This window comes from Sus scrofa, chromosome 6, assembly GCF_000003025.6.
Source record: "Sus scrofa isolate TJ Tabasco breed Duroc chromosome 6, Sscrofa11.1, whole genome shotgun sequence".
Lineage (NCBI taxonomy): Eukaryota > Metazoa > Chordata > Mammalia > Artiodactyla > Suidae > Sus > Sus scrofa.
Genome location: NC_010448.4, coordinates 29,263,530 through 29,284,931, shown reverse-complemented (window position 1 = coordinate 29,284,931; position 21,402 = coordinate 29,263,530). Strand labels below are relative to the sequence as shown.

Here is a 21,402-nt window from a genome sequence, read left to right as displayed (position 1 = left end):
ATTGATGGTTTTCAAACCACACAGGATCCCAAACCCAACCCAGTGACAAAGATAAATCGTTAACCCAGGGATCCAGAAGGGAACTCAGTGAGAGCTTTCTTTTCATTAATCTACATGCCTTAATTCACTCAACCTGGCTTTAAATTGCGGCTTCATACAAGATGTATATAGAGAACAAAGAGGTTCACATGGAAAGAAAATGACAGTTTCAGGAGACCTCTTAAGAGAAAAAGCACAGATATTAGCGCAGCTGCTCAACAAAATATTACCGTTTCACCACCTTGCATTCACTAACCCCTAACCCTAAATTTAAGCCTAACCCTAACCCAAAACCCTAGCCCTAATCCATAAACCTAACCCTAACTCCAATCCTAATCAAAACCTTAACCCTAACCTCCTAACGTTAACCCTAACTTTCTAACCCCATCCTTAACCCCCTAACCCTGACCCAAACACTAACCCTAACCCTACCCCCTAACTGTAACCCTAACCCTAACTCCAGATCTGGATCCCCACATCCTTGGCTCCCATACCTTCCTCCATATGCAAAGCTGGAGATTGATGAGGGGTCCTTCCCACAGAGCCACTGAACCTCCTTCTGGCCCCGCGTCCACATTTAAGTGCTTTCATTGCTCCGCCTGCCTGGGTGAGGAAGGAACTGCCTCTGCCTCAGGCTCAGCTTTTCTGCAACCCGATTCCCCTCTGCCACAGAGCCTGAGGAAGTCATAGTTTCTGGGGATCTGGACAACTTTGGGCAGTGATTCTGCCCCCTGGAGGCGGGAGGGTAAAGGGCAGGAGGAGACCTCTCCTGGGAGGAAGGTGCCTGAAGGCGGGCTGTCAGGAAGCCCCACCCAGACAAGAGGTAGGGTCTATTCTGCAGGTAGTGGAGGTGGGTGGGCAGGCCCTTTGTACAAGCTCCACCTGGGGTCCTGGTCTGTGGCGGAGGGCAGAGCAGAGAGCAAGGGACCAGTGAGGAGCTGCAGGCAGGGAAGGGGGAGGAAAGCAGAGGGGGCGGGGCAGGAAATGTGAGGGTGGGAGGTGGAGGGGAGGTGGGAGGTGGAGGGGAGGTGGGAGGTGGAGGGGAGGTGGGAGGTGGAGGGGAGGTGGGAGGTGGAGGGGAGGTGGGAGGTGGAGGGGAGGTGGGAGGTGGAGGGGAGGTGGGAGGTGGAGGGGAGGTGGAGGGGAGGTGGGAGGTGGAGGGGAGGTGGGAGGTGGAGGGGGGGGGAGGTGGGAGGTGGGAGGTGGAGGGGAGGTGGGAGGAGCCCTCCAGGCCTGAGTTTGGATGGAGGGAAGGAATGAGAAGCCAGCCAGGTGCTTTGGGGCAGCTGAGTGGACATCCCCATAAAAGATCAGTAGCCCAAGTCCACTGGCAGCAATGAGAGAGGGATGAAGGTTCTGAATGGAGGGGTGAGAGGCCCCCTGGGGAATTCACCCTAGTCAGCCTCTGAGCCATCCCGACATTTGTCCACTCTGTTCCTTGACTTCCAGCCAGTGTGAGGGGTGCAGGTGGACAAGGCGCTCCATTGAGTGTAGGACTCACCAAGAGGAGCAGACAGGAACGAGGAAAGGGGGCGGGACCTTGAGGTCAGCATCAGGTGCAGGTGGGTCTGCAGGTGTGGATGTGCCCCGGGGATCCACTTCCACCCACTGAGGTCACCTACCCTGGTCAGGACTGTGACAGGGCCACTCAGGGTGGAAGGGCTGGACACTTCAGTGGAGGACTTGCTGTTTGTTGACCAATGTGCTCAGAGAACATTGCCATGGGCACTGGGGGGGACAACGCAACAGAGCCCTGGAGTGAGATTCTTGTCTGCTCCAGCCCTGGGATCCAGTGACCACAGTGATGGACAGTGACCAGAGCTCAGCCATCCAGTCAGGTCATGCTCACGTCCAGTCCACTGACCAGTGAGCCTTGTGGTCACACCCAGGACATCCTCACATCCTGGTCCTCTGACTACTGGCCCCTGAAATCACCCTCAGGACCCCTTCATTTCTTCATTTCCCTATTCTTTGGCCACTGGGAACTGTGGTCACACTCAGGACAACTTCACCTCCTTTCCTCTGACCACAGGACTCCGTGGTCACAAATAGCACTCCTCATGTCCAGTCCTCTGACCACTGGATGCCATGGTCACAGGCAGGAGGTCCTCAAGCCCCCTGTGAGGGCCTGGTCAGCCAGGAGGATCCGGCAACCCCCAGCTGGGCAGTGAGATCCCCACAGTGTGCGTCCATCTGCAAGTGGGGGTTGCAGCTGGTGCTGGGATGGGGGCAGATCAGCTCTGGGATGTAGCTCCGCCCACACCCCTGGGAGTGGGAGTTTCCATCCAGTCACAGCCCAGCATGTTGGATGACGTGCCCAGGCCCCCTTTGGAAGGAGAGATGCTAGGGAAGGCAGAGCTGAGGCCGGAGACGCTGCGGGCTCAGAGGTCACAGTAAGTGCCCTGTCCACCTGAATGCGGGCTCGAGGTGGGGTGGGGGTCGAGGGCGGTCCATGCTCCCCTCAGGCCCCCGCTCTTCCTTCCATTCTGGGACTCGGGGGCTGGAGGGGCAGCCAGAGAAGCTGCAGGGACCGGGGCCTTGGGAAAGCATCTCTTCACAGGCTTGGTGTTCCCAGAGCAGAGGGTGGGGGCCACACTGTGTGGAGCCACTGAGCCGTCAGGACTCCTGGGCTGCAGCTCAGGGGGGCTCTGACAAGACCACCATCTCCTGTGCTGCTCACTGTGTCAGTAGGTCAGGTCGGGGTCAGGGAAAATCTCTTGGCTGAGGTCTCCTGTTGTCCTTATGCTGCAGGGACAGGGCCATCAGGGCTGCTTGGTGTGGGTGAGAACTTGGGGAGACTGCTGACTGTTGAGGGCATCCAATGAGGGTTTAGGGGCACAGTGAGTATTTGGGGAGCCCACTGAGCTTTGGGGGAGTCCAGGAGGCTTGATGAGTGTTCCATGGGGCTGATGAGCATCAGGGTAGCCTGCTGACCATTCAGAGGGGCCTGGCAAGCTCCTGGGGAGACAGTAAACATTGGGGGAGCCCTCTGAGCTTTTGGGTGGCCTGTGAGCATGAAGGGCTTCCGGTGGGGGGAGGATGTGAGCTTTGGGTGGGTTTTTCATCCATATGCACGTTCATCCTTTCCTTCAGCTGAGAAGGATTTCCCGTGTTTACTCTGCGTGAGTCACCACCTGCACATGCGCATGGGGAGAGCTGGAGCCTTGCTGAGTGGTCACAGGTGGGCGGCCCAAATGTCTCACCTGGCCATGCTTAACTCATCTTGCCCCCACGCATGCGTGAAAGCCTCTCCTCATGCTCACGGGGCAGAGGGTGAAGTGGATCCAGCTGAGGATGTGCTTGGTGGAGAGGGCGGCAGGATGCGCAGGTGCGCTCAGCTGACTCCCAGTGCTGCTGCCCAAGGGCTTGAGGCCGGAGAGTGGGATCACCCGGGTGGTTCTTGGTTGGTGCCAGTGCTGAGCACACTTGAATCTCTACTTGGAAACCAGAGAGCTGGGGTCTGCAGCAAGGGGGAGGATGGGTGACCACATCTGTGCACCTGGGAGGCGGTCTGTGCCTAGCAAGTGCAGGATTGGTGTCCATGGGGATGGGACAATTTTCCTCCCATCATGGACAAACTCATGACCTTCTCAGGTTGAGGGGCAAATGGGAGGATGAGGGACTTACTACAAAGTGATCCAGATTCTGATGAAACAGGGCTGGGGATATAGGGACAGGAGGGGACAGGGCACCCAGTGATCAGAGGACCTGAGTTATGGGGAGAGTCCTGGGAACATGGGGACCAGAGTGAACAGGACACTCTTAGTGTCACTTGAATTGTGTTTGGGGAGAGATCTCCTTTGCAATGGAGAAGCAGACACAAACCCACAGGTATCCCCATAATGGTGACAGACACAGAGATGCCCCCTGATGGTGACACAGGGCACACCAACAATACCCTACCTGATAGGGGACTCACATCCACAGGTGCCTCATACTGCCCATGCCTGGGCCCTGCAATGACTGATGTGCTCTTTGTCATTCTTGCAGTCCCTTGAGGCCTGTGAAATAAATTCAAATCCAGTTAGGAAACTTTTATTTCAAAAGAGTTCCCGTCGTGGCTCAGTGGTTAACAAATCTGACTAGGAACCATGAGGTTGCGGGTTCGATCCCTGGCCTTGCTCAGTGGGTTAAGGATCTGGCGTTGCCATGAGCTGTGGTGTAGGCCGGCGGCTACAGCTCCGATTTGACCCCTAGCCTGGGAACCTCCATATGCTGTAGAAGTGGCCCAAGAAATGGCAAAAAAAAAAAAAAAAATTATCTTGAGGGAAAAGGGGGGACTATGACAGGGGATGAGGGTCCGAATGGGGGGACCGTTACAATGGGGGGAATGGTTACTGTAGAGGAAGGACTATATTTCTACAAGGAGCACTAGGGAGGTGACTCATGTAGAGATGTGTCAGTGTGATGGGATATGAAATAAGTGGGGGCTAAGACAATGTGGGGGTGTAATATTGTGGTGAGGGGACTCTTACCATAAAGGAGGACTACTACTGTAGTGGGGGGATGATTACTGTGGGGGGAATATTACATTGGGGGGGCTATGATAATGTGGGGGTGTTGCAATAGAGAAGGGACTGTGACAATAGAGGGGCTGCTATAATAAAGGGGGTTAGCACAATAGAGGAGGACCCTTCTGTAGAGGAGGTGATGAGAGTAGAGGCAGCACTATTTCTGCAGAGAGTGGACTCTTACCGTAGAGGGGAGACTGTTACCATTGAGAGGGGACTATCATCATGTAGGTGAGGCTATTCCAATGGAGGATAGTCTATTGCCATAGACTGGGGACCATGATCATAGAGGGGGGTGTTAGTACAGAGTGGGGGCCGTAATAGATGAGGAGCACTTTCCCTGTAGAGGAAGAACCACAACAACAGGGAACTATTACTGTAGAGCGAGGACGGTGACGCCGGAGTGGCACTGTTTGTAGAGGGGGAGGGACCAATAAAGGATGATGATGATCCTATTGAGGGGCTGTGACTCTGGAGGCAGGAGAGAACAACAGAGGGGGACTCTTGCTGTAACGGGGAGCCTCTTACTGTAGGGGTAGTAGACTCTTGCTGTGTGTGGGGGGGACTGTGACAATAGACGTCCCTGCTGACAAGGTCTGCAGGCATCTGGGGACTTGGAGCAAAGGAGGTTTCTCTGTGGAGAGCAGTAAACACTAGTACAGGGGCCCAGGTATGGGGCTGGCATGAAGGTGACCTGAAGGTACATGGATCAGAGTCCTCGACCCAGGAGGTGCCCAGAGAGGGGCTTCTGCCCAGGTGGAGGGCAGGGGATGCAGGTGGGTGGGAAGGAGGGGACATGTGGGTAACCAGCTTTGTTCTGACCAGTCCTGGGAAGGAGTGGGTCACCTCCAGGCTGAGGAGCTTGGAGGGACTCTGTGTGGCCTGGTCAGAAAGGGGGTCCTGAGTCTCAGCTGGGTCTTTTTGGGAAGACCGTTCCAGACACAGACGGGGAGAGGGTTTCTGGCCCTTCGGGTCACCTTCCCCATTGTGGAAAGGCAACGGGCTGTGACAGGAGGAAAGGACAGGGAGGGGACACTCGGATCCTGGGCTGTGACAGGAGGATGGTACAGTCATACATGGACTGTGATGGGGAGGGGACACTCAGACCTAGGCTGTGACAAGAGGGGACACTCAAACCTGGGCTGTGACATGAAGGGGGGACACTCCAACCTTGGCTGTGACAGAAGAGAGAGCACATTCCACAAACATCGAAGAGAAAACACCATTTATTCTGGAAGCAGTGTGAAACTGTGGTTGACACAGGGGTACCTGCTGAGAGGCTGCAGAGATGGAAGAGCGTCACCCTTTGTGCAGCTGAGCAGAGACCACCTGCTCCATCTAGCCTCCCAGATAAACAGTCACATTTTCTTCACGGTGGAGGCAGGCTTGTGTTTGGAGCCAGACTGGATGCTGGAGTCAGGTTCTCCTCTCAGGAGCTGGAAGTTGGATGTTTCCTTATCCAACACAGTTGTTTGTTTCAAGTGTAACTTCAGTGCATTTTATTTTGTAAAGCTGATGACAGTTGCAAAGTTTCATCCTAGAGTTCTAGGGTCAGGTGGCCTGGGAGTAAAAACCCAGGGAGTTCCCACCATGGCTCAGTGGCTTAAGGACCTGAAATAGTCTCTGTGAGGATACGGGTTCAATCCCTGGCCTTGCTCAGTGAGTTAAGGATCCAGAGTTGCCACAAGCTGCAGTGTAGTTCACAGACATTCCTGGATCTGGCATTGCTGTGGCTGTGGAGCAGGCTGGCGACTGCAGGTGCAGTTGGACCCCTAGCCTAGTAACTTCCATATGCCATGGGTGTGGCCGTAAAAAGATGAAAGAAAGAAAGAACCTAAGTCAAATATTTTTCATGGGTTTTAAATGAGGTTCTTCAGTGTCTGGCATGTATTGCTCAGTGAACATTGTCACCTGTTACAGTCTTGATGAGGGAAATTAATTTTTTTTGAAATTAGGAAGTTTTTTTTAATTAAAGTATAGTTGGTTTACAATGTTGTGCCAATTTCTGCTGTATAGCATAGTGACACACACACACACATATATACACACATACACACTTTTTTTTTTTTTTTTGCCTTTTCTAGGGCCGCTCCTGTGGCATATAGAGGTTCCCAGGCTAGGGGTCTAATCAGAGCTGTAGCCACTGGCCTACCACCAGAGCGCCAGATCTGAGCCACATCTGCAACCTATACCACAGCTCACAGCAATGCCAGATCGTTAACCCACTGAGCAAGGCAGGGGATTGAACCTGCAACCTCATGGTTCCTAGTCAGACTCGTTAACCACTGTGCCACGATGGGAACTCCTATATGTACTTTTTATATTCTTTTCCATCATGGAGATTGGCTATAGTTCCCTGTGCTGTACAGTAGGACCGTGTTGTTTATCCTTTCTAAATGCAATGGTTTGCATATACTCTAACCTCCCAGTCCGTCCATCACACTCCCTCCCCACTCCCACTTCTCCCTTGGCAACCACAAATCTGTTCTCTGTATCTATGAGTCTGTCTCTGTTTTGTAGATAGGTTCATTTGTGCCATATTTTAGATTCCACATTACAAGCATATCATATGGCACTTGCCTTTCTCTTTCTGACCTATGTCACTTAGTAGGATAATCTCTGGTTGCATCCATGTTGCTGCAAATGGCATTCTTTCATTCTTTTTTATGCCTGAGTAGTATTCCATTGTGTATATGTACCACATCTTCTTAATCTATTCTTCTGTTTATGGACATTTAGGTTGTTTCCATGTCTTTACTTTTTTGAATAGTGCTTCTATGAACATAGGGCTGCATGCATACCTTTTGAATTATAGTTTTGTCTGGATATATGCTCAAGAGTGGGATTATTGTATCATATGGTAGGTCGGGTTTTTTTGTTTGTTTCTTAGTTTTTTGAGGAACCTCTATTCTATTTTCCATGGCTATTGTAGCAATTTACTTTCCCACCAACAGTGTAGGAGGGTTCCCTTTCCTCTACACCCTATCCAGCATTTACTGTTTGTGGACTTTTTGATGATACCATTCTGGTTGGTGTAATGTGGTACCTCATTGTAGTTTTGATTTGTATTCCTCTAATAATTAGCAATGTTGAACCTCTTTTCATGTGCCTACTGGCCATCCATATGTCTTCATGGGAGAAATGCCTATTTAGATCGTCTGATGATTTTCAATTGGATTGTTTACTTTTTGTTGTGGAGTTGTAGGAGTTACTTGTATATTTAAGAGATTAAGCCCTTGCGGGTTGCATCATTTGCAATATCGTCTCCCATTCTGTATGTTGTCTTTTCTATTTTTTATGATTTCCTTTGCTGTGCAAAAGCTTGACTTTGATCGGGTCCCATTTGTTTGTTTTCCTTTGGGATTTCTCTCGGGGAAGGGCTGTGGACCCTGTGGATGCCCTGCTGGGTCCCCTTCCATTCCTTACTTCCTTCACTCAGGCCTGGGGGAAGCTGAGGTCTGTTGGTGCGACTCCCCCTCCCATGGTGTTGGCTGCTGGGTGCAGACATCGTGCAGCAACAGCATCAGTCCTTCTTCTCATGTGAGGGCACCTGGCTTTGCCAGAGCTGTAATCATGGCCTTGCTGCTCAGACACACTGTGTTCTTCCTGCTCTGTCTCGCAGGAACTCTGCCCGCTGCTCTTGCTGACATCTGTGTGTGCAGAGTGGTGGTGTTTCTCCAATTAGGCAAGTTGTGAAATTGAGGCAAAAGTCTGGAAAATCCATATCCCTGGACACCGAGGTATTGGGTGTGTGTCCAGCTCATGTTTCAGGGTCTGAGTTTTTCAGGGGGTCGGTGATGGGGTCATGGACAGGAGTGTGCTGGCTAGTGGGCAGGAGTGAGCCAACCCCATTCTCCAGGGAAAGAAGATCCAGCATGTGTGCACAATTCATGATATAAGGTCGTGTGAAGGATGGAGGTACACAGATAACATGATGATGATATGCTGACATATAATAACAGATAACACACAATCCTCTATTGTCAATGAGCTCCCCCAAATTTGTATATATGATCATGAATGTTTATTAGCTAAACTGATACACAGGATATGTAACACACAATTTAAAAAATACTGTGGACAGGACTCTGGTGTAAATTCCAGAGAGCCCAGGACCTCACAGGAAACATTTGTAGATATTGGCCCAGTTCCTGTTCTCCTACAATCCGTGGTCCCCTAGTTGACTCATGAGAGTGGTTCAGACATTGCTCTGATTTTCTTGTAACTAAGGCGCAAGATTGAACCCTGCATGTATAGAAGCTCATTTCTGCCTCTGTAATGTCAGCAGCCTCTGCCGAGCCACGTCCTGGCTTCTGGATCCAGAAGCGTGTTCTCTCAGTTGCTAGGATGCATCTGTGTAGACACATACCCGCGCATGTGGTCTGCATGAGTCACACTTTCCCATCACTTCCTAAGTCTGGGACATCACAAGCATGATCAACCATGACCAGGCTCTGGCCTTTGCCATTTCTGTGGTGTAGATATTCCCATGGTGGCCAGTTTCAAGTGTCCAGTGAGAAGTTCCTGGACATGGAGTCCAGGGGACACCCAGAGAGCATTTGATCACACACAGTGTGGGTGGGAGGGGGTGAGAGCAAGCAGAGTGGGTAGTAGATACAATATGATAACCAGTGAGTCTAGAGTGATAGGGGCAGTTTTGAGGATGTGCTGCCTTGATTCCCTTTTTTTTTTTTTTTTTTTTGTCTTTTTTGCTATTTCTTGGGCCACTCCCACGGCATATGGAGGTTCCCAGGCTAGGGGTCGAATCGGAGCTGCAGCCACCGGCCTACGCCAGAGCCACAGCAACGCGGGATCCGAGCCGCGTCTGCAACCTACACCACAGCTCACGGCAACGCCGTATCGTTAACCCACCGAGCAAGGGCAGGGACCGAATCCGCAACCTCATGGTTCCTAGTTGGATTCGTTAACCACTGCGCCACGACGGGAACTCCTGCCTTGATTCTTAACATCATTTATTCTATGTGAGGCTGTAAGTTAGTTCCTAACACTTGCTGTGTTTAACATCCTGCACACACCATTCCTGAAGAGTCCAATACGGCTTTCTCGATGGATGCCAGTGGCTCCAGCATCCTCTCCCCTTCCATGTTCAGAGCCTGGAACCCAGAATTTAAACTGAGAAAAGACAGACTAACAAGAGAAGTAAAGATGGAAAGGCATGTGTACGTGTGTGTTTGATAAAGACATGTTACTCAAGGAGGCAGCAAGAAGGGGACTTAAATACCCCCCTGGGCTGCACAAAGAAAAAGCTTTGGAGGGTGAGTCAGGGCAAGGTGGCCAGGAAATCCCTGTGAAGAAGGGTGTTTAGTGGAGTTTTGAGATCCAGGTTGGTGCCTTTTTTATGGATGAGAGTTATTAAGTGGCCTCTTCCAGGTGTGGGAGAAGGTGAGGTCCCCACAACTGGGCATTTCCTTTAAAGAAGGAAAGCGTGTGCCCTGTTCCTACCGTGTTTCCTGAGTCTGCTGGTTCTCAGTGGCCTTCTGCTCAGAACACTCCTTATACCAAATGAACATATTTGGGTTGATGAATTCTGGTTCTCTTCGTTTGAAACTCAGTGGTTTTCCCTTAAAAGTAAACTGGGGAATCCCCACGAGGTCCCAGGTGTCACCTGAGCCCCCAGGTCTGGGATCATTGAGATCTGGCCCAACAGGTACCGGATCCAGAGGGGCTGGATTCCCATCAACCCTCCGCTTGGCTGTGAAGGTGGCCCACTGGGGTGGGTGGCTGGGAGAAGACCTGTTCTCCTAATGAGGACAGCAGAAGTATGTTTCCCTGTGTTGGGCTGATCACACTCTCACTTGGGGTCCTGCGGTGCAGCCATCCCAGGCTACAGACCCCTGAGGGTAGGGTTTGAGGTCCAAGCCCTGGCCCTGAGCTAGCGTTACATAAACCAGTGTGGGGGACGTACAGATCATCATAGCTGGCTGGCTCCAGGGTGGAGTTGCTCCTGTGTGTCCTGCGTGTTAGAGTCCAGAGCCACCCACATGGACACTTGCTGCCTGAATGTCACATGCCCTCCAGGTGGCCTGAGGTCCTGTGCTCATGCCTGAAGGGCATTTCTGAGATAGGCCATGAGCTGAGAGAGCCAGGGGCCAGGCTGTGAGAGAAGCTGGAGGCAGGTGTGCAGTCTAGTGTCTCACAGATGGGGAAAGGGTGGATCTCTGTTGCTGCGGAGGTGGAACAAGGACCAAGGGGTGATGCTGTTGGTGTACTTGATGCTGTATAGGGGAGGAAAAATTTTTACCTACCCTCTTATGTTCTGTGCCATGGATCTGCGAATTTAACTAACAAACAATGAATCAACAGAAGCCAAGATTTATTGTGTCTCTGTACAGAGCCCTTCTCAAAAAAGTGGAGGCATAAAGTGACAGACCTAAGGACATAGGTGCCTATGACAAGACAAAGGAAGACAGGTTTCAGCTTTGGGGGCCAGGAAGTTGTGGGAAGGTAAACATATGGAGGAAAATAACAGAAGATGGAGCCAATTTAAGTGAGGTTTGTTATGCAGACTGAAGTCAGTACCTTCTCAGATGATAAAGGTCTTTCTCCCCTTCCTGGTGCAGGAGAGGGAGGGGGGCATCCTCACAAAGGGGTCAGCAGGTGGAGGAGGGCAGAGTTTTCCTTTCTACTGCTTCTCAGTCACCTCCACTCAAAGGAGCCCTCATGCCAAAGTGGCATAGTTGGGTGGCAAATTTTTACACCTCCCCCCTCCCTCCCAAGCTGTATAGAGAGTTTCCTGACTGGGGGTTTGGGGTTAGTAGATATGAACTATTGCATTTGGGGTGGATAAGAAATGAGGCCCTGCTCTATCACACAGGGAACTATATCCAATCACTTATGAGAGAACAGGATGGAAGGTGGTATGAGACAAATAATGTGTATGTATGTATGTATGACTGGGTCACCTTGCCATACAGCAGAAATGGACAGAACATTGTAAATCAACTATAATAAAAAGTTTCCCACAGTTGGAGGTGGTGCCGGTGGATAGGCCTCCTCCAAGCTAGAGGGAACTCCTCCCCTTAGAGGAGAGTGTCCAGAATGTCCACGTGGTGGCAAGGATGCCGCATGGTTACTGTGGGCCTCTGTTCTGATGCCTTGTGTGTTTTAGCTCAAAGAATCTACCCTTTGACCCTCTGTGATGGGCACTATTACCAATCCCACCTTACAGTTGAGAAACCGAGGCATGGACAGTGGGGTAACTGGTCCAAGGATGGCTCCTTAGTGGTGGAGCTCAGATGCAAACCCAACTCTTGGCCATCCCTCTGTAGCAGCTGGTGTCTGTGCTTCCTGGGGCCACCATATCTAACACCACCGACTGGGTGGTTAAACAGCAGACACTTAATGTCTCCTGGGTTCCAGATGCTGACATTCCAAGTTCAAGGTGTGGGCAGGGTTGGTTTCTCCTGTGGCCTCCTTCTTTGTCATGTAGAAAGCTGTCATCTCTTCCTGCTGTGTCTTCTCTCAGAGAGAACCAGAGTAAGATGGTGATAGAAGCATCAAAACAGATTTTGTTTAGGAGACATGGCAGTGGGCATATGTAACCAGGCTCCATCCTGAATTCAGAGTGGGCCAGGAGTTTACGGCCAACCAGTGGGATCAGGGGCTGTGATGGACCCTTGCTAAGATAGAGATCGGGGGATGGGGAATCTGGCTACACTGACCTACCAGGATCCTTGGAATCAGACATCGCCTGGGGGAGATGGAGGGTGAGGACCCAATTGGGTATCCAGGGTGATGAGGTATCTGGGATGACCAGGTATCCAGAGTAACCAGGTACCTGGGGTGATGAGGTATCCAAGGTGACCAGGACCACAATTGACCAGATATCCAGGGTGACCAGCAATCCAAGGTGACCACATATCAGGGGAGGGTCTCTGCAGGGGAAGAAAGAACTTCCTGCCCTCTGCCCATGTGGGTTCTCCGGCTGGGGCCCCACATACAAGGCTGGCCAAAAAGTGAAAGGCACCCACACGTTCATTAGGCTAATGCTAGCTCATGGAAGCATTTGCAGCATCACTTGTACACATGGGGGCACCTGGTGATGAACACCCCATCACTGGGCAACTAGAACTTGGGCTTGTCACCCACCTTGGGCTGGACAAAGGAATGGGGTTTGGGCTTCTTTGGAGGGCAGTAAGTTATGGGAGGGCAGCCAGGAAACTACAGATAACAAGGGGGTTTAGTGCCATTTGTTCAATGCATTTCCTCTATAAAGGTGAATTTCCTTTGCCAAAGGAATGCCTGTGCCCTGTTCTAGAGCTTTTCTTGTGTCTGCTGGATCTGGGTGGCCTTTAGCTCAAAGTGACCCCCCTGCCAAAGAGGCATATTCTGGGATGGTGTGTTCTGGTGTCCTCCTTTATGCGCTGACTTAGCAGGATTCTTGCCGAGATGGGGCTGGCAGGCCGAGCAAGGACAGGGCCAAAGTTGAGGCCAAGGATGGTCTGGGTGAGACATGGTTGAAGAGAGTCCTGATTACCTCCTGTGGCCCTGGGTATGTGTGTGGTGTCCCTGTGCCCTGATCCCCTCTTCCTCTAAAGACAGCTATCCTATGGGATCTGTCATCTTGGGAGTAGGATTTGCCCCCCACAGGGAGAGACATCTGTGTCCTGACCCCAGGGGCTCAGGGAATGACATATGTGGAAGAAGGGCCTGGTCCTTTAAATAGGTAAGACAGAGGCATTAGGGTGGCCCTAATCCTGTGAGACTGTGTCCTTTTAAGATGAGGGGAGTGAGTTCCCGTCATGGCTCAGTGGAAATGAATCCCACTAGTGTCCACGAGGATTTGGGTTCAATCCCAGGCCTCACTTAGTGGGTCAAGGATCCGGCATTGCCATGAGTTGTGGTGTAGGTCACAGACAAACCTCAGATCCTACATTGCTGTGGCTGTGGTGTAGGTCAGAAGCTGTAACTCTGATTTGACCCCTAGCCTGGGAACCTCCATATGCCACATATGTGGCCCTAAAAGGACTAAATAAATAAATATATAATAAATGAGGGGAGCCATAGACACAGAGGCTAGGCCATGTGAAGATGAAGGCAGACATGGGAGGGAGGCAGCCACAAGACCTGGGACACCTGGAGCCCCCAGAAGCTGGAAGAGACAAAAGGGACCCTCCCCTGGAGTCTCAGCCCTTTCCCTAGATAGTGGCCAGGGGTGGGCCTGAACTGAAGGTAGTGCTGAGGCCCCTGACTGTTCTGTGTTCCCCATGTGGTGCCCTGGGTACAGGTCTCACAGGACAAGGACCAGCAAGTTGGTTTCAGGTGAGACTGCAGGTGTGTGTCCTCTAAACAGGCAGGCCTGTCTCATCTTTCCTCTGGGGCTCTGGTCACACAGGGTAACTCTGCACAGGACCCCGGGTGTGGGTTACAAGTGCAGGTTACACCTCCAGAATGATGGAGCGTGAACTTCTCACCATTCCTGTGAGATGGGAACAAGCATTCAGAGTAAATTACAGAGTTAAAAGCAGAGGGGGGGCCTGTTACTCAGCCACGGGAAGGAGTGAAGCACTGACACAGGCCACATTGTGGAAATGATGCTCAGAGAAAGAACCCAGATGCAAAAGGACAAGTGGCGTGTGTTTGCACTTACATGAAATGTCCAGATCAGGCAGATCCATGGAGATGGAAAGCGGATAGTGGTGCTGGGGCCGTGGAAGATGAGGGGGGCCTCTGAAGGGTGAGAGTTGGGGGGAGACGATGGAAGGGTTCTAAAATGCTGATGGTCGCACACCTCTGTGACTAAACAGAAACACCGCTGACCTTTGTCCTTAAAATGGGTGAATTGTGTGGTATGGGAATTAAATCTCAAAGAAGCCATATGAAAAGTGAAAACCTGGAGGGGTCCAGTCCCACCTCCGGGATCTGACCCCTGAGGTGTGGGGTCAGGAAGGACCTGCATGTCTAAAAGCCCCTTCGTGTACAGCCAGGCGGTCTGAGGCACCTCAGGAAATGTTTCCTGTGGCGTCAGACACGTGGGCCCTAGTGTGGTCAGGCCTTGGGCAGCAAGGCTGGATTCCACGGCCTTGCCATCCTCTCTTGGGGACGGTGGCATCACCTCCATAGGAGAAGGAGGGTCAGCTTGAACCTGCTTCTTCACATTTCTTCTCCCCGTGATGGTGATGGCTGACCTGTGCCAGAGCCACCAAGGCAAGAGCAACATGCCCAGAGTGACTGAGAGGTCAGACGCGATGGCGCAGGCTCTGTGGAGGCAGCGACCCAGGACTGAGGCCCTAGAGCCCCCTGAGTGTCGCTGCTCTGGTCCCCGTTCATGGGCATTGCCTTCAGGCTTGAGGGTTGGAGCAGATTGAGGGTAGATTTCCTTGGTAGAGACTGTCCTCCCTGGCTTCTTTTCTTGTAATTTGGTGCAGAGACCACTCCTTTTTTTGTCTTTTTGTCTTTTTAGGGCCGCACCCATGACATACAGAGGTTCCCAGACTAGAGGTCCAATTTGAACTCTAGCCACCAGCCTATGCCACAGCCACAGCAATGCCAGATCCTTAACCCACTGAGCGAGGCCAGGGATCAAACCTATGTCCTCATGGATGCTAGTCAGGTTTGTTAACCACTGAGCCATGACAGGACCTCCTGATGCCCTCATATTTTAATTTTTTTTCACCATCCCCATGACATATGGAAGTTTTCAGGCTGGAGTTGGAACCCACACCACAGCAGGAACCCTGGCCACTGCAGTGAGAATGACAGATCCTTAAGGTACTGAGCCACAAGGGAACTCTGGCCCCCTTTTTAATAAACAAAAGTGATGTGCTTTAATTACACATTAAGAATGATGTTCTGTACATGTAAAGAATAATCATAAATATCAAGAAAGAGAACATCACAAAAGGACATGCCTTTCCTGCATCACAGTCATGTTCTCCCGATTTTGTGACAGGGATCTTGTCTTCAGAGTTTGTGTCCATGAGATTCTTTTATCCTGTGGATATAGGTTTTTTTTTTTTTTTAATAATTTTTAATAATGTTAAGTAGAAACATAATTTCTGTGTGTGGAATCTTCCTTTGTGTGAGTGCACATGGCTCATTTCTGCATCCGATTGTGATGGTTGTGGGTTTGGCTGCTGTGGCTACAGAGTCCATTCCATGTGTCCACGTGCAGTGCTCATGGCTGTGGGTTTGACTGGAAGCAGCACTGTGGTCTGTGTGTACAAATACTTTGCTATGTGACCCAGATAATTTCAGAAGTGCTTGTACCCTGCCGTGTAGCAGCTTCCTTTGCTCCACATCAGGCTGATATTTAACGTCTGCCAATCTGTGCTAGCTGTTTGCATAGCATTTTCTTATGGATTTCCTGCCTGTGTTATTAGTAAATTTGTGCATCTCATTGGCATTCATGGACAATTAGCTGTTGTTTTTTTTTTAAACGTTTAAAAAATTGTGCTCAGATATGCAGAACATGAAATTTAGCATCGTAACCATTTTTTTTTGGCTGAACTCATGGGATATGGAAATTTCTGGTCCGGGATGGAACCCACACCACATTGTGACCTGTGCCACAGCTGCAGCAACACTGTGCCATAGTAAGAACTCTGATCTTAACCATTTTTAGGTGCGCATCTCAAGTCATACAGCAATTCACACTGTTGTACAAACATCCATCGCCACAACTTTTTCATCTTACAAAACTGAAACTGTCCCCAGTAAACACTAACTCCCCATCCCCCCTCCCTCAGCCCCTGCCCCACATGGTACTTTCTGTCTCTATGGATCTGACACATTCCATTGTGTGGATGGACACTGTTCTGCTTCACTATTCAGCCATCAGTGGACAGGTATAACATCTACATTAATTTCTCATGTCAAAATATTGTGGAATAACTTCAGAAAGTCCTATGAATCAAAAGTCATTTACTGGTAACTTTTTTCTTAAACTTTTTTATTTTGAAAAACATTAACGTCAAGAAAAAGGGAAGAATACATATGAACTTCACTTGTGTTCAGGAATTAATGCTTTGCAATACTCATTATTCCCTGTGTGTGAAGTGTGTGCTGGACTGTGGGCATATGTGTGCTGTGTGTGTGCACAGGTGTGTGCAGGGCATGTGTGCTATGCATTTTGTGCATGCACATTTATGTGCTAGCATGTGTATATTTGTGCTGTATATGTGCCTATGTTAGAATGTGTGCTGCACATGAGTGTTCACACACCTGTGTGTTGCTGAAAGTACTTGCAAGTTGGTTGCAGACTGAATTGGGCCATGAATACATCAGCACATCCTGCTCAGTTGATCCTGTGTTGCTGTGTGAGGTCACAGATCTCAGGCATTTAAGTGGATGGAGCAGTCTGTCCTATTTATTTTATTTTATTTTATTTATTTATTTATTTATTGGAAAGCCTGACACTTCATTTTTTTATTTTTTACAGAATAGAATACATACATTTAAACACAATTACATTCACACAGATTATTATATCATGGATCTTAAGAAACAGATTAAGTGACTCCCACTGGAGAAGTGGAATGGAAAATATGCTGAGACAAATAGGAAATTTATTCTATACTTTATCCCATTTTTATGGCTATCATCTTTACTACTTAGTTTTATCTATTACATTTCAATTTTTCTTTAAAAATTAGCATTATATTAAAATTGTTATATTATGCAACTAAAATTTATGAAGAAAGCCTTATATACCATTCAATATTTTATATAGCATAATAAAAAGAATAACTTCACTGGTAAGAATAACAAAAATAATACACCCTCTGAAAATAAGTAAAATATAAAATTCATAAATTGGTTAAAAAACAATGTAACTATATAAATATGTCCTCAAAATTTGTTACATCTTATTGATTCTTCAATATAAGCATTACACCATTCTAGGTGATGTGATAAACAAGACATTATAGACTTTACATTGTACCATGGAGAGAAATGGTTATTAATAATACAATTGTAGAACTGTATTATTTAATTGTACAGTGGCATTGTTTAATTATAATTATCAAATTCTTTGATGGAGAGGAAATCAGAATCAGATGTAAGACTTCAGCATTCCAAGAATGATGTCATATGACCCCCTTCATGGTGGATTATGCACTTATTTACTATGAGATACATTTCTTCTCCAGAGATTCCTTGTTTGTGTATCCATTGTAGATTTTTGGTTTGAAGTTATTCTGAAGTTTTGATATAAGAGTCTATATGTATATGAGATTGTTTTAAGTTTTTCTCTTAATTGCAAGTTCATCTCCAGTGTCCCACATTTGTACCCACCTCTTCTCATGATTTATGATTTTGATGGTATAATTGTGCATGGATGATTTCATATCTTTATTGTATATATACCTTTACTGGTGAGCCTTGTCATTTGTGGAATTTTTGTTTCCTATTGCTGTCTTTTCTTTTCTGCCTAGAGCAGTTCCTTTAATATTTATTGTAAGGCTGGTTTAGTGTTGCTGAGTTCTCTCAGCTTTTGCTTATCTGAGAAGGTTTTTATTTCTCCTTCAAATCTGAATGAGAGCCTTGCTGGGTAGAGTAATCTTGGTTGGAGGTTTTTTCCTTTCATCACGTTAAGTATATCATGCCACTCCCTTCTGGCCTGCAGAGTTTCTGCTGAAAAATCTGCTGATAACCTTATCGGTATTCCCTTGTATGTTACTTGTTTCTTTTCCCTAGCTGCTTTCAAGATTTTCTCTTTGTCTTTAATTTTGGTCAGTTTGATTAGTATGTGTCTTGGAGTGTTCCTCCTTGGGTTTATTTTGTATGGTACTCATTGTGCTTCCTGGATTTGAGTGAGTGGCTCCTTTCCCATGTTAGGGAAGTTTTCAGCTATTATCTCTTGGAATATTTTTTCTGTCCCCTTCTCTCTCTCTTCTCCTTCTGGCACCCCTATAATACAGATGTTGGTGCATTTAACATTGTCCCAGAGTTCTCTGAGACTCTCTTCATTTTTTTTTTCATTCTTTTTTCTCTTTTCTGTTCTGCATCCGTAATTTCTTCTAATCTGTCCTCCACCTCGCTTATTCTATTTGTTCTTCTGCCTCCTGTATTCTGCTGTTAGCTGCTTCTAGTGCATTTTTTATTTCTATTATTGTATTTTGCATCTCTTCTTGTTTAAGTTTTATATCTTGTATCTCTTTGGTCAGTGTTTCCTGTAAGTTATCCATCTTTGCCTCCAGTTTATTTCCAATGTCTTGCATCATCTTCAGCATCGACAGTCTAAAGTCTTTTTCCTGAAGGCTGAGAGTCTCCTCATGGCTTAGCTGTTTTTCTGGGGTTTTTCCTTTCTCCCTCATCTGAGTTATAGGCCTCTGTCTTTTCATTTTTATAGGTTTTTGGTGTGGTGACCTTTTTATAAATAATAGAGCTGTAGCCTCTCTTACTTCTGGTGAATGCCCCTCTTGTGGCTGAAGTTGGTATGGGGGCTTGCTGTAGGCTTCCTGATGGAAGGGGCTGATGCCTGCCCAGTAGGTGGAGCTGATTCTAATCCCTCTGGTGGGTGGGGCTTAGTCTCTGGATGGGATTGGGGCAACTCTGTGACTGAGGCTCTTTAGGTAGCCTGTTTACTGAGGGGTGGGGCTGTGATCCCACCTGGATTGTTGTTTGCCCTGGGGCTCCTCAGCAGCTGACTGACAGGTGGGGCCAGATTTTCCCAAAATGGCCACCTCCAGAGAAAGGCAACTGCTGAATATTCCCGAGAGCTTTGCCTTCAATGTCCTTCCCTCACAACAAGCCACATTTACCCCTGTTTTCCCAGGATGTCCTCCAAGAACTGCAGTCAGGTTTGACCTAGGTTCCTGTGGAGATCTCACTCTGCCCTGGGACCTAGTGCACGTGAAAATCCGTGTGCGCCTTTTAAGAATGAGGTCTCCATTTCCCCCAGTCCTGTGGAGCTCCTGCACACAAGCTCCGCTGGCCTTCAATACCAGATGCTCCAGGGGCTCTTTCTCCCAGTGCCAGATCCCAGCTTGTGAGGGTTTGATGTGGGGCTCAGAACTCTCACTCCTGTAGGTGAGTCTCTGTGAACCAGTTAGTTTTCAGTCTGTGGAGCTTCCCACCTGGGAGGTATGGGGTTGTTTATATCATGAAATCACCCCTCCTACCTCTTGATGTGGCCTCCTCTTTTTCTTCTGGAGTAGGGTATGGGTTTCCAGTCCATTTGGGTGGAGATTGCTCAGTCTTTAGTTGTGAATTTTGTTGTTTTTAGGAGAGAAGTTGAGCTCCAGTCCTTCTATTCCACCATCTTAATCTGACCCAGGCTGTCCTAACAGAGTCTGTCTCCCCACCATGGTAGCTGTCTCAGTAATGTCCTTCATGCCCTCCCTAAGCCTCATCAAGGGTCCAGCTTAGGCCCCCATTACATTCAGTCACCTGTCCCATATCTCCATTAAGGCACAATGTCATGGTTGGAGAGCCTGGCCAGACCTGTGGATAACCTCTCCAGGCCCTGAATGTAGTTCCTGTGCCCCCATCACTCAGCATGGCCTTAACTGGAATGGGGCCACATAGCCTCCTTCCTTGGAGGGTCCCAAAACTGTCATGGGGGTTCATTATCCCCAAATCCAGCATTAGGGGTGGGGGATTGATAGCCCCCCTGGGTCTCCTGCATGTGAGACCCTGTGGTTTTGAAAGAGGAGGCAATGTGGATGTGGGGTGGATGCTGGCCAGCTGAAGGGGGCATGCAGGCCACAAGTGGAAACAGGCAGGTGCCCAAGGAGCTTGGCCTCTGGGTTCTCTGCTTGAGTGGTTTCTATTTCCCAACCTCTCCCCATGATCCCCCCAACCCACCCTGCACATGCTGTCATGATGCAGGATCTGGGAGCCAGGCTTTCAGTATCCTGAACATGGTCCACCTGGACTGTGTGGGACTGTGCTGTCCCAGCTTCCAGGGCAGCCACTCCTGTGGGAACCAGGATGCTGGAATCAGGCCACATCTGGTCCTTGCAGGGGCCTACTCTGCACTATGAGAAGCTCCTGACAGTTGCCTGTGTCCTGACCATCACGTGACCAGAGAAATTGGGAACATTTTGTTTTGCATGGTAAAATGTTTAATGACAGAAAGACTGTGCAGTTTCCTAATGTGGGTGAAATTTGGAGCCCAGTGTTGATTTATTGACCAAGAAATGGACATCTTACTTCCCACAGCAGCTAATCCCCTCTCCAGAGATGAGAAACCCCATGTGGATGACCTGTGCCTCTCAGGGTAGCAGCCCTAAGCTAGTTTATACATGACCAAGTTCTGTCTACATGGTAGATTTAGACCGTTCATGTGCTGTCTACACTGAGTGTGTTTAGACCTGAGCATGTGCTGTCTACACTGAGTGTGTTTAGACCTGACTGTGTGCTGTCTACTATGAGAACATTTAGACCTGACAGGTACTGCCCACACTAGGATGTGGAGACCCAGCCTCATTCCTGGAGCTTCAGGGGTATGTGGGGACCTGGGTGGAGATCTGGCCTCAGTCCTGTGAGATTCAGGGGACATGGAGGAGACTCAGCCTTGGTCCCGGGGCTTCAGGGACATGTGGGGAAGCCCCATGTCTCTGTCTGAATGTCAGCACCTAAGTGTTGGGTCTAGAGCTGTGCAGGCTTGCCTGGTCACAGTGTCTGCTCTGAGTGTGGTGACCTGGCCTCCCAGGGGTCAATGCTATGGGAAGGCCAGAGACCCACCCCTGAAAAGGTCACCTTCCCTGGGGCTGGTGCAGACCCCTCACCTGGGCTACCTCACAATGACTATAGTTCAGCAGCATGCACAGGGTGAAGAGTTTTCCCTGGTGAACTGATTGCTGGGCTCGTGAATCTCAGTTTCGGTCCAAAAGGCAGCAGGTGAAGTAGCCCTTAGAGTCTCCTTCTGGTTGCCCCTCCCCCT

The 21,402-nt window shown here is 49.2% G+C and overlaps 1 long non-coding RNA gene across 1 annotated transcript in view; it reads left to right on the top strand.

Annotated features, from left to right (window-relative positions):
* The window catches only part of LOC110260950, a 40,695-nt gene continuing 21,629 nt past the window's right edge, over positions 2,337-21,402 (top strand). Inside the window, exon 1 of the long non-coding RNA XR_002344580.1 lies at positions 2,337-2,432. This is a non-coding gene — a long non-coding RNA (uncharacterized LOC110260950). The remainder of the gene's footprint in view (positions 2,433-21,402) is intronic.